This window comes from Symphalangus syndactylus, chromosome 21 (assembly GCF_028878055.3).
Source record: "Symphalangus syndactylus isolate Jambi chromosome 21, NHGRI_mSymSyn1-v2.1_pri, whole genome shotgun sequence".
NCBI lineage: Eukaryota > Metazoa > Chordata > Mammalia > Primates > Hylobatidae > Symphalangus > Symphalangus syndactylus.
The window spans coordinates 67,831,618-67,845,483 of record NC_072443.2 but is presented as its reverse complement, the minus strand read 5'-3'; the positions used below and the strand labels follow the sequence as shown (position 1 = coordinate 67,845,483).

Below are 13,866 nucleotides of genomic sequence, written 5' to 3'. Positions count from 1 at the left end.
TCAATACATTTATTCTGAAAAACACTTTGGCAGTCTTTTATAAAGTTAACCATATCTTTATCACATGACATAGAAATCACAATCTTTAGTGTTTATCTCAGAGAAATGGAAACTTACATTCACAAAAAACCAGAACACTAAAATGCGTAGGAACTTTATTTGTAATTGCCCTAATCTGGAAAAACTCAATTGTCCTTCAAGGAATGAATGAATAAACAAACTGTGGTACATCATAACAACAGAATACTACTCAGAAATGAAAAAGAATAAGCTATTAATAGACACATTAACTTGAATATATATTGAGGCTAAGTGGGGAAAAAAAGCCTATCTCAAAAGGTTACTTACTGTATGATTCTATTTATATAAAAGCCTAAATATGATGAAATGTAGTGATGGAGAAAAGATCAGTGGTTATTAGGGGTTATGGTATGAGGAAGCGGAAGGTTGTGACTATTAAAAGATAAATTTCTTTATGGTGATAGAATAGTACTCTATCTTGATTGTAGTGATACACTAATCTATGTATGTCATGGAATTTATAGAACTATATACTAAGGGAAGGAAAGATGACTGAAAAGTAGATGAAATCACAATACGATCTGTAGTCTAGTTAATAGTATACCTATATCAATTTTTTGGTTTGGATGAACTTCTTTGCTTACAAGTTTCTTTGGGAATCTCTGTACTATTTTAAAAACTTGTTTATCTTAAACTGTTTCAAAGTAAAATCTTATTCAAGGGAAAAAATAAAGGCTTCTACTGATTCCTCAAGGCCAAGAGAGATAAAAATCAAATTTTTACCAAGACATATAATATGAATCCAAATTGTTTTTAAACTCTCTAATCATCACTCTTCTTCATTGTTGCAAGTAGTTCATATCTTAGCCATTGGGAAATCACAGATATGCACAGAATGCCTTCTTTCACCTCTCACTGACAAATTCCCACTTATCTTTCAATACATGGTCTAAACTCTTCTTTGAGGATCTTCTCAAATCTCAAGTGCTGCTCCTACTCTGCTCCTATAACACTTCATCAGACATTTTTTGAGAAATTATCACAATCCATTGTAGTTTTTTTTTTTTTCTGTTTATGCATCAGTTTCTTTCTTTAGACAATGAACTGGACAGATGGTATAGCACTGTTCCAGGTTCCTCTCAGAGGAGACAATATTAGCCTAATAACTTTATAAGCTCAATCTAAAACTAATTTTACAACCAAGCCCAAAATAAATTAATGTTTTGTATTAATCGAGCTGTTGCACTTAGACTTGGTTAATATAAGTATTTTTATTTTCTTCCACCCACAAGGAATGTCTACTTTGCATTGTTGTATCTGATCTCCATATTCTTACCATATTAGCAGAACATCAGTGTTTCAAATATGTTTTTGAAAGCAAGCTTCATGGATCTAATAAACACTAATACCATCTGTGCTTTTCTATAGCCCAGGGAAATTCTATCTAGAGTTACAGGACATTTTTGAATAGAGTTAGAAATATATACAGTTCCCTTGGAGTCCATAACATTTTATTTCCCAAATATTATGTTTGTGGCATCTAATACTTCCTGTTGTGTGCTGTTATAGGCACAATTTTAAAAACATTTGTTTTATATATAAGCTCTTAGGTCATCATCTCAGGAAGTCATTTTAGATTATGTTGGTTTTGTATGATAGAATCACTTTCTAAAAGTGATAATAGTACAACATGACAGACAGTGGTAATTGACTATAGAAAACAAAAGCAGAAAAATATATTTGTATGAAGCAAAGCAAGTTATGTATTAAGTTGGATGCCATAATCGCAATAATATGTTGGGATGCCTACTAATTCTAACCTCTTATTCAACCTAGTTTTTAAGGATGTTTTCCTATTCTTTTTATCATCAGTAAGCCAAGGTCTGTTCCTTCTTCTGTAATAGCTTTTTGCTTTACTGTGGACAGCATAGAGTAAATGCAATAAGTTTTAATTAATACAATTAACATGATTCACAAACCTTCCAGTGACATCCTTGCCAAATTTCATACCCTATATTACGAAGTTCTGCATGAAAAGCTTTGACTGTTTTTCTAATCCCATTGTATATCCTCCTTTTATGTAGTACACCCCAGACTTATTGGCCTTCTTCTTGTTCCTTCAACAATCCAGGCTTGCACTGGTTTGGGAACTTTAGCTGTTATCCCTCTTCAGGGTGTAATGCCTCAAGATTTCATACATGACTTTTTCTGTTTTTTCAGATCTTAGTTTAAGTGTCACTTTCCCAGAGAGGCCTTTTCTGAGTGTCCAACTTAAAGTAATCTTGTCATAGTGTGTGTGCCGATGCTGTCTTAAAACAGCTCACTAGGGCTTATGATATACCTCTTTCCAACTATGTATTGAGTGATGTCATATTAGTATATTTAAATCAGTCATGTTGGGAATGTTTTCATCACAGAAAATGGCAAACACTGCAACTCAGGGCTTGCTTTGTTCCTTTTAGAGAGCTGATTATTAAACATTTGTCAGCGTACCATTGCCTATATTGCCTGTTAATATGTGACTCTTTATATTCTTTATATTTCTTGCAACCTTTAATTTCTCTTCTGCAAACTATTCATATGCATCTATTTCTAGTAGAATATAAGTTTGATAAGAACCAATTCCCTGCTGTCTTCCCAATGCCTAGAATACTGCTTTCCACATCATGAATGTATAGTAAATATTTTTTGAATGAGTAAATTACTAGGCTAACCTATCTGTTATTCAGTTATGATGAGTTTATTAATATTTAACATCCATTAGTTGATTTTTAAAATAAAACACCTATTCTTCTATGAATGATTTCCTTAAGTAACGTTGGATATATATGTATGCTATATTATTAGTCTCTTTCAATTAGTCAGATGCCCATTTCAAGATAGCTCGTTAGATTTGCTTTATCCTAACATACAAACTTCACTCAGAAGAGAGAACTCTCAAATCCTTAAATCATCTAAGAAATATCTCCAATTCTTTCATGTCAAGGTTAATAATTACATGTTTAATATCTCTTTAAGCTATTAAGCTAGCAATAAAAATGCAATATTTTAACCCAATTTACTCGATTAAGGAACACTCCCAGATGTGATTTAACATGAAGAATTGCAGTGATCTGCAGTTCATTAAAATCTGAATACTAAAAAGAGAATTTTAAACATATTATGTAAAGAAGTTCGTTTACCTCTTTTCCATAAAGAAATATTATCTTCATTTTCTTTAAAGCATATTGATTATCATTAGGTCCTGGATATACCTAACATGAATTATTGCCTTTTTTCCCTGCAGATCTGTGTATTGATAGTTATTAAATAGCCCATTATCAACTGAAATTCAGATGCAGGTTTTATTCTCCTTTTTTCTGACTATATTTTTCTGCTAGTGTTTATTTGTTTACTTATTTTCATTAAAATGACCATGACCTTGGTGTTAAAATTAGTAATGTATACAGAAAATTCATTTGGAATGCAATAGCTATAATTCAGTTCTGAAAATTTATGTTTATCAAAGTATAAAATATTTTTGTTATAACTCTTTTAACTTTTCCTAAAGTGATGTGTGAGCATGATGTAATGTAGCAGAGGTCCAAATTTCCTTTAAGAATATTGCTTATACCTCATATCATTTTCTAGCCTCACTATAAGTGGATTGAGAACTGCAATCATTTGATGGTTTTAGGACTTAACAAGAAAAGAAAATATTAAAAATCAGATGTCCTACAATGAGTGTTTTATCTTCTAAAGAACTATTTCATCTTTTATGTTAAGTACCTCCAAAGCATGATGTTGTTAAAGTGAACACGTATGTGCACAAATCAGAGCTGCGCTGCAGCGCTGAGAAACTACATGTGGATCCTGAGACCCAGTTTAGCTGAGAAAGTACATCTGTGAGCAAATGGCACTGAATTTTATTGTTAAGCATCTGATGAAGTGGTTCACCTTTTGTTTTTAGGTCTGCATTTGCTGAAACATAACTCTTATCTCATGCACTGGGAGTGACGAACTTCACTAGGAAATCATTGTTCTTTCTGGTAAGTCACCACAACACAAAACTGCAACAATTGTTTAGTAACCAGATTCTGATAGATGCTGTGGAGAATTTGACTAGAAGTAGGAGGATCATTTAGTACATGGCAAAAAAAAAAAATCAGTCTATCTTAGAAAGGTTAAAATTTCCATGGATAATAAAGAAAGGAAGAAGAAGAGTGATAAATTAGTGAGAAAATAACAGTAAGTATAATTATAGCAATATGCTTAAATGAAAGAGAGAAAAATTTGGCAGAAGCATTTATTGATTTGAGATTGTAATTTTTAAAAATTTTATTATTATTATACTTAAAGTTTTAGGGTACATGTTCACAATGTGCAGGTTTGTTACATATGTATACATGTGCCATGTTGGTGTGCTGTACCCATTAACTCCTCATTTAGAATTAGGTATATCTCCTAATGCTATCCCTCCCCCCTCCCCCCACCCCACAACAGTCCCCGGTGTGTGATGTTCCCCTTCCTGTGTCCATGTGTTCTCATTGTTCAATACCCACCTATGAGTGAGAACATGCGGTGTTTGTTTTTCTGTCCTTGCGATAGTTTGCTGAGAATGATTTTAAATAAAAAAGCTTAGTCTGGATTCCAACTTGTATATAAAATTGGGGGTAAAGGTATGATTAATATTTTCATGGAATATAATTGTCAAGAAACCACAGACATCTGTGTATGGAGGACACAGAAAGGAGAGAACTTGCTAACAGGAATCCCATTAAAGAAGCTTCAGAATTTGAAGATCAGCAAAGAGAAGGAAACGATGAGAATGAAAGGCTTTACAAAGGAATGAAATGACAATCATTGCATTTACTGATGTATCTGTATTTAAACATATTTATTTATATTTGAACATAACTGAGTTTTCTAGCAAAATTAATAAGAATTATGCTACAGGCATACCCAGTTACGATCTTAGAGGGATTCTGAGAACTCTTTGACAGGTTATTTACTTATAGTTTGTCAGTAGTTTCTAAACATTTTTGGATGCACATCTCTATAAGTAATAACATTTGAGCAAGTCAACTTCAGTACTATATTTGTTTATTTATATGTACACAATTTTTCTAATGTATAATTTAAAAATACCTACTAAAATAAATGAGATAAGATGAATGTAAACAGAATTTTTAATAAATTATTTCTACCACAGCAGATCATTTTTGTATGCATCCCAATCTGGAGACTACACAGTTTGATTTGACATTGCTGAACTAGAGTTTTGTTTATTTATTTCATTGTTTCAAAGAATAGGAAATACAACATAGAGGCTCCCCTCCTAGAATCAAACTAAGTTTAGCATATTATCAACAAATGCTTACCTCTGAAAAAATACTAATCACTTCTTGTATTAATGAGACTGTATCCAATTTAATTTCATATATTGAATGAGGTTAGGCATTCATTAGAACAAGTCATGACAGGCTAACATTTGTATTTATTAATAGTACAGTAGATATTGATCTTTTTTTCTTCTGAACAACAGGCATTCTATTTTCTAACAATTCTTTCCTCATTTCATGCGATTTTGATGAGGCTATAAATCATAGGACCCTGCTCTTTCAGCTTAGTATAATTTTGGCACAAAGTATGCATTTAATAACTGATAACAATTATTACTACTATTGTATTTATTACTATTATTGTAGTTATAGGTAGTAATTGGGATTTGTTGAGAGTCCCATATTTGCTCTATGGAATAAACCAAAAGTTGATCACCTCTTTCTGTAAAGGGCCAGATAGTCTATGTTTTGGGCTTTGAGGACATTATGTTCTCTGCCATAACTACTTAACTCTGCCATTGTAACATAAAAGCAACCAGACATCAATGAATGAATGTGGTTTTGTTCCAGTAAAACTTTAGCTGTGAATATGGAGGTGGGTTTGATTTAATTTGAGAGCCATAGTTTGCCAAACCCCAGAAGAAACCATACAAAATTTACTGAATGCCAGTCTGCACAAACGCATAGCTAGTGTGTTAATACATAAATATGCATACAGTCATTCATTATATAATAATTTAGTTCAATAATGGTCTGCATATACCATGGTGGTTCCATAAGAATGTAATATCATATTGTTACTGTACATTTTTTATTTTGACATGTTTATATACATAAATACTTACCGTTGTGTTACAATTGCCTGCAGTATTTGGAACAATCACAAGCTATACAGGCTTAAAGCCAAGAGCAATAGGCTCTATACCACATAGCCTAGGTGTGTAGTAGGCTATATCATGCAGGTATACATAGAGCATAAGTACATTCTATGATGTTCACACAACAAATCACCTAAGGACTCATTTCTCAGAACATTTCCATGTCGTTAAGTGATGCATAACTATACACGTACCTGAAACTATAAATAACTTTGAAGCATAAATAGTTGGTTGTTTTCTGGTATTTAAAATCAAGCCTACTTTTTAGGCTAAGAGATAGAAGAATAAGAAAATGCTGGTTCCTTTCAATGTTTCTTCTGCTTTCATTATGAACTGAATGCTTGTATGCCCCCAACATTTATATGTTAAAGCCTAATTCCCAATGTGATGGCATTTGGAAGTAGATCCCTTGCAGGTAATTAGGTCATGAAAGTGGAGCACTCATTAGTGGTATTAGTGATCTTATAAGAAGACACAGGATAGAGTTTGCTTCCTCTTTATCTTTTTCCACCATGTGAGGAAGCCATGGAAGAAGGTGATCATCAGAACCTAACCATGCTTTCAGAATTTCAGCCTCCAGAACTTTAAGAAATACATTTCTGTTGTTTAAGCCACCCAGTAATTTGTTATAGCAGCCTGAACCAACTAAGTCAGCTTTCATTATTTGTTTCTTTATGATTTGCTGATCTTGTTCTGTGCTTCACAAAGATCCACATAAAACGTCGATCCCCCCAGTAGTTCACTTGCAGTTGGTCAATTTCCTGCAGCAGAGCTAATCAACTCATTGCAGACTCTCCTTGCCTTTCTATTCTAGTTGGTCTAAGTTTGATCTGTTAAGTATCGTTTCTATGTCAACTTTAATTTTGCTGTGCACTTTTTCCATGTCTTTAAAACTACATAAACACATGTAATATTTAAACACTGTGGTTTATTCTAATCTATGAAAAACCTATTATTCTGTTCCATTTTTCAAAATACATTTATCAATTACAATGATGCCATCAATTTTATAAACTCCCTTTTATTAGGCAAGGAAAAAATGCCTATCTTCTAGGTAGAGGGCCTCCAAGTTAATTCATCAGCAGTAAACATTTTTTTCCTATGGTTAAATTGATGTACTCACTGCTCCCTCCTTTCTTACTTCTCAACATTAACCCTCCAACAACCTGGATTTTCCTGTGGTCTCTGAAGGATTTTCTGCTAAATAATGTATCCATCACTACTTTTGACTTATAATTTCTATTTTAATAAAAAATTAAAAGATTGATTTTTAAAATTAAATGTTTTATTTTTAATAAATATTAAAAGATTAAAATTTAACAATATATTTTACTGTTAAAATGTATTGGTTCTATATATATGTTTTCTCTATCCTTCCTTGGAATGATGCCCAAGGCATTTCTTCCATTATGCCTAAAGACCTGTGTTATAACACATTCTTTGCCAATACTTGAAATAAATGCTTAGCAAGGTAATCTTTTAGTTGTATCAGGAGGAAAAGCTATTTGCTTTCTGTCATCACAGACCAATCACAGGTCCTATTTCAACTTCATTTATTAATATTGAGTCAGGTATGCTGCCCAGATTCCTTTGTATGCAATACCGTCTGCACAAGTTGGTGTTTAATGTCTACAAGAAGAAAAAAAGAGTGGCTATATTTGTAGCAAAAGGTAAACTCATTGATTTTCATCTCCAGAAACAATACAAGGATTATTTATTTCCTTGAGAGATAATTTCTTACATGTATAGTAATCAAGGATAGCAACACAAATGAAAATGTAATTATGAGTACTGCATACCATATTGGTTTTTTTCTTCTGTTTCTTCTGTTTTTGTTAATTGTTAAAGCCAAGAGTACATCAAGCTAAGAAAATATCATTAATGAGGATATAAATTAAATGGTCTGTGGGTAATTAATGACGACTGCAATGTCTTTCTCACTTTCTGCATAAAAGATGGGGTTTATTGCTTCTCTCTTTGAACCTGGGTTAGCTCTGTGACTGCTTCATCAGTAAAATGTGGTAGAAATGACATGGTGACAGCTGAAAGTTTACATTTTAAGGAGAGTCTGCTCCCATTTCCTATTGCTTGGAATGCTTGCTCTGGGGAAAACTAGATGCCCTGTAAGATGTGTGAATATTCGGAACTTGACACACTATGAGGACTCCAAGCTGGCCATGTTGCAACATCATTTAAACACTATGCATATTGAATTGAGTAGGTTCTTCACACAGATGCTGTCTTTAAAAAAATAACAAATGTAGTTTAAGAATTTATTTATTTTTGTTAATTCTTACAGCAAACATTTGTAGAATATAGTTAAGGATACAGAGATAAAAGACAACATTTTTATCCACAAGGAATGCTTATTGTATTCTGTGAGACAGAAAAGTAAACACACAACATTTAAAAAGTATTATAGGTAATAAGGCAGAAAAAGGTACATTGTACAAGTTTGGATGCTAAGAAAGAAATACTACTCTATCCGGAGGCATGGTATCTAGTATACTCTTTGTGTATAATAACAATATATTGTTATGTGTTTTATATGCATTTTTATTAATAATAGTAATGGCAACTCTCCATTATTGAGCACAAATCATGTGCCAAGCATTATGGAAGTGATCCACTATTCTGCTTCTACCTGAGAAAGGAGCAAGAAATTAGAAATAACATGTTTCTAAAAATTTCCAAACCAAATTGATCATCTCAAAATAGTATGGCACTTAGGTCAATCAATTTCTTGGGAAAAAAAGCTAACTAGATTATAAAATGGGATCCCTCCTCAAAAGGCAGCTCATTCGTGATAACTCTCTAAATGATTGTATGAAAAGATAAAAATAATTAAGTTTCATCCTGGACCTTTTGATGCTAACATTAAAAGGACAGCATTGTCTTCTCACAAAAATCCCTTATTTTTCTTCTTACCAATAGAAATCCATGATGAGTGAGCTTGTCTCATGGCAATTCCTATAATAATAGAGAACAACTAGTAACAAATGTCTCGGAGTCAAATCTCTCTTCTGACCAGCCATACTGAATGAGATAATTTGTCATTTCAATTTAAGTGTTTGTGTGATGATGAGAATACTGAAAATGTGACTTTTAAAGCACTTGATGATACTTTGAATTCTTTGGTTTTTGTAGTTTTGGTCCAAATTTGCTTGCTTTATTTCCTCATAGGTAATGAAAATATAAATCCTTAGCCTAACACTTTTGCAAATTATTTCAAAATGAGAATAAATGAAGTCTAAATTCATTGTCTTACCCAAATTGTTTTTACTCATATGGTTGAGTTTCAAATTCACCAGCTGCACAACCTCATGCCAGTCATTTGTTTCCCTCACATATGCCTGTGAAGATCAAAGGTTATAGTTCTTGCTTGTGGTTTTCAAAGTCAGTTTTGCTGAGAAAACTGATCTCTAAATCAATGCTTAGTCAGAAGCCAAATACATAAAGCACATAACCTCAGGGTTACTTGAAGGATCTCTAATCAGTGGAGATAGGATATGATGAAATTGGACATGAATGTGTTAGATAGCATATTAGTTGTGGATGTTACACAAAGAAGCAATCTCAAATAAGTTTGAGACACTCAGTGATAAGGAAGTTACACAGTTTCTTTATTGCAGTACTTCTCCAAGACCTAGTTATGCTGATGTGAATTGTTATTCTGTGGTGAAGGGTAGTATTTCTCAAAGTTAGGCAGCAAATCATTGAACTTTAAGAAAGACAGAAGTGTATTTTATGTACTATTTCATCCTCAATGCCTCCCATAATATCTGACACATAAGTGATACCAATAAATAACATTTGACTGAATTTAAATAATCCATGAGATTTGGTTTCTGTGCCACTCACTGCTGAGTAGCTTTTTGTTTTGAAGAACATAGTCTTTTCCCTCTGTTATTATTTTTGTAATATGAGAGAGGTCTACAAACACAAGAACCAACTGAGCACAAAACAAATAAACAAAAGCTCTGAATCTATAACTAATTGAACCACTGAAATTTTTCACCTAAACTTTCCTTACATTCTGACATCCAGAAAAGAATTTCTTGCTCAAATGGGCAAGTCATAAAGACAAATACTTTTAACTGTCTTGGTGTTTCACCCCATTTGTTTTATTATCTCTTACCGCTTTTTATGTAAGTTACACGTAGTAGACATTTGTCCACTATTAATGGACTTCTTTCTAGTGGTGGCATTATGTTGAATTTAGTTTTTTAAGGTCATTGCAAGTAAATGAAAAATTTCTGTCTATTATGGTCATTACTATTGAAAATAGATGTAGGAAAATATTCTGTTTATCATTACTGAGAAGATATGTACCAGGTACTATTCTAAATATAGTACATTTTTCAAAATATCTAACTTTATTTAATTTTCCTAAAATTGCATGAGGTGGATATTACTGTCTTCATTTTCTCAACGAGAAAGAACTTGAGGATCTGAAACATTGAGGAATTTTTCTAAGAACAAATAGCTGTGAAATTACAGAGTTGAGGTGAGGACTCAATTTTACCCTGACTCCAAATCATATACTCTTAAATAATAAATTATAGAAATTTGAAATATAAAAATCAAAGTTTCTCTCTCCTTCTGGTTTCATCATTTTATTCTGAGACATCAAGGGAAAGAAAAAAATATCTTCTATATTAAAACCCCTCACCTCAACAAGAATTTGTACACGATTCCAGTTTTATTCCCAAAGTGATTGATGAGTTCAAACAGACAGAGGTGAGGGATTGGAATATTAATATCAAAGATCTCAAACGATTTTCTCTCTCCTATGACAGTATTGAATGAGCTTAAACTAATGTTAGCATCAAGATCTTCAAAACATCATTCATCGTGGGGAAAAGGGAATCAATACTAACATCAGGATCTTCCCTCTTAAAGCTTTAATTCACTTCTGTGTTCCACTTACATAACACCAAACAGCCAATACGTTTCATTTTATAATATTGCCTATGAATTTGACATATTTATTTTGCGTTATTTCATTAGTCACTGCATGCATGCATCTGTCCGTTCAACAAATGTTTATTGAGGACCTATTACATGTCAGCGCTGTTGTAGGCTCTGGGATGCATCAGAGAACAAAACAGACAACAATCCCTGATGTAATGGAGCTTGCATTTTAATGAGGAAAATAGACTATAAATGAAATAAATAAGTTAAATCAGTAGCACATGAGAATATTATAAGTGGGAGGAAATCACTCAGAAGGCAGAGAAGGAGTTTTTGGGAAATAGAGGTGAATTTTAAATTGAGCATTCAGAAAAAGACTCACTGAAAAGGTGAAATTTGAGCAAATGCATGAAAGAGATGCAGAAATGAGCTAGCTGGATATCTGAAGGAAAAGCGTGCTAGGCAGAGAAAACGGCAAGGTGGCACATATGCCAAACTATACAGTGAGGAACAGAGTACTAGAGAGATGAATTCAGAGAGCAAATAGGGGAGCAGAGTGTGTATGTTCAAGGCTGCAGACCAGGGGTTAGTAAACTTGTCTTCTAAAGGGCCAGATTATAAACAGGTTCAGCTTTGCAGGCCACATTATCTCTGTCACAACTACTCAACTTTTGCATTATAATACAAAAGCCATCATTGTATGTAAACCAATAAATGTGACTGTTCTAATCCAACTTGATTTTAAAAAGCAAGCAGTGGTCAAATTTGCTACAATTTCCCATTGCAGATCATTGAGAAAATTTTGGCTTTTGCTTTAATTGAGATGAAATGTAGGGTAGTTTTAAAAAAACTGCCACATGTTCTTTAGATTTCTTCCCATTGAGAGGTGTCTCTACATCTTGCCTTCATTTTGGCTGGACTTACCTCTCCTTTTACGCATGTACTAGGGTGAAAATGATCCTATGTGACCTCTAAGGCTAGTTAGTAAAAAAGCATACAACTTCCACTGTTTTCTTTGTATCTTCCCTCTAGAGAAAACCAACTACCATATAAGTAATATGGCCACCTTGAGGCTGCTGAATTGGAGAAACCACATTGAAAAATCTCACAAGTAAGACAGGAGATGCCAGATAAATCCCAGCTGTTCCAGCCTTCACGTAGTTGTGTCATGCCAGCTCAGGCACCAAACCTGTGATTGTGAAAGGCATAAAGATGACTTCAGCCTCAACCTCCATGTGACTACAATCACATGACAGATCCCAAACCAAAACAACCCAGCTGAGTCTAGTTGGTTCCCAGGACCTTGAGGGGAGTAATAACATATTTTTTTAAGCCAGTCTGTTTTGGAATTGTGTCTTACACATATCCAGGTAACTGAAATCAGCACTCTTTAAAGTATTTTGAGAAAAGGAATTACACAACATTAATCTTGTGTTTTAACAGGATTTCTCTGGCTTTGTGGGTGGCAAAAAGGAATCAGGGAGACTATTTTAATAAACCAGACAAAAGAGTTTAGTGGGTTGGACCAGAATCATCGCAGGAAGGACAAAGAAAAAGGGTAGGATTTTGTTTAACTGTATTTTGAAGGTACAGGTAACTGCTTTACCTGATAAATTAGATGTAGAATACAAGACAAAGGGTTGAATGAAGATGTCTCCAAGAGTTTTTAGCATGTGGCAGAATGTGGCTGTCATTTACTGAGTTGGAAAAATATGAGAGATGCTGATTTGAAGGTGAAAAACCAGGACCTGAGTTTTGGACTTGTTATTTTCTACGTGGTTATTCAACATCCAAATGGAGAAAGCGAAGAGGTAAATTATGTATGAGTCTAGCTTTTCTAGCAGAGGTCTTATCTGGAGATATATGTGGATGCTGCCAGCCTCTAGAAAATACTGAGTTACTAAAGCACAAAAGGGGAAGAGAAATAGCAAGAGCTTGGGGCACTTACATTTTAAGAGGGCAGGGAGATAAGGTAGGATTATCAAGAGTGTTCAAGAGGAAAGGGCCAGAGAGGTAGGAGAAAAGTTAAGAGAAAGCGATGTCCAAGGAAGCCAAGTGGAAACAGTACTGATGCATGAACCAAGGCAGGCATTTATTATGAAACTGAGCATCCAGAAAACAGGGTGAATATTTAATACCCGTTTTGTCTTCATTTATAAAATCGTGACAAACTGTTCATATCTTGAGTCCATTCTATATGCAAGTACAAGTAAAACCTTAGCAAGTATTCTCAATTACAAGTGCAATTTTAGACATTGATGGAGGATGGGCAAGAATTTGGAACAATTTGCCAGGGATGATATAAAATTGTAATAAATAAAAAGTGATACTTTTTGGCTGTGTCCCCACCCAAACCTCCTCTTGAATTCTAATACCGGTAATCCCCATGTGTGGATGAAGGAATCTGATAGGAGATGATTGGATCGTAGAGGTGGTTTCCCTTATGCTGTTCTCATGATAGTGAGTGAATTATCATGAGATCTGATGGCTTTATAAGGCAGTTTTCCCTGCTCCTGCTCATGTTCTCTCACCTGCCACCATGTAAGATGTGCTTGCTTCTCCTTCTGCCGTGACTGTAAGTTTCCTGAGGCCTCCCCATCCATGTGGAACTGTGAGTCAATTAAACCTCTTTTCTTTATAATATGCAGTCTTGGGTAGTATTGTTTAGCAGTGTGAGAATGCACTAGAACAAGAAGAAAGATTGAGACAAGATGCTTTGGCCTCTTCTCTGT

At 33.8% G+C, this 13,866-nt stretch overlaps 1 long non-coding RNA gene across 1 annotated transcript in view; it reads left to right on the top strand.

Moving 5' to 3' along the window:
- The window catches only part of LOC129471412 (uncharacterized), a 295,615-nt gene that overhangs the window by 51,132 nt on the left and 230,617 nt on the right, over positions 1-13,866 (top strand). Inside the window, exon 2 of the long non-coding RNA XR_008653580.2 lies at positions 3,971-4,049. This is a non-coding gene — a long non-coding RNA (uncharacterized lncRNA). The remainder of the gene's footprint in view (positions 1-3,970; positions 4,050-13,866) is intronic.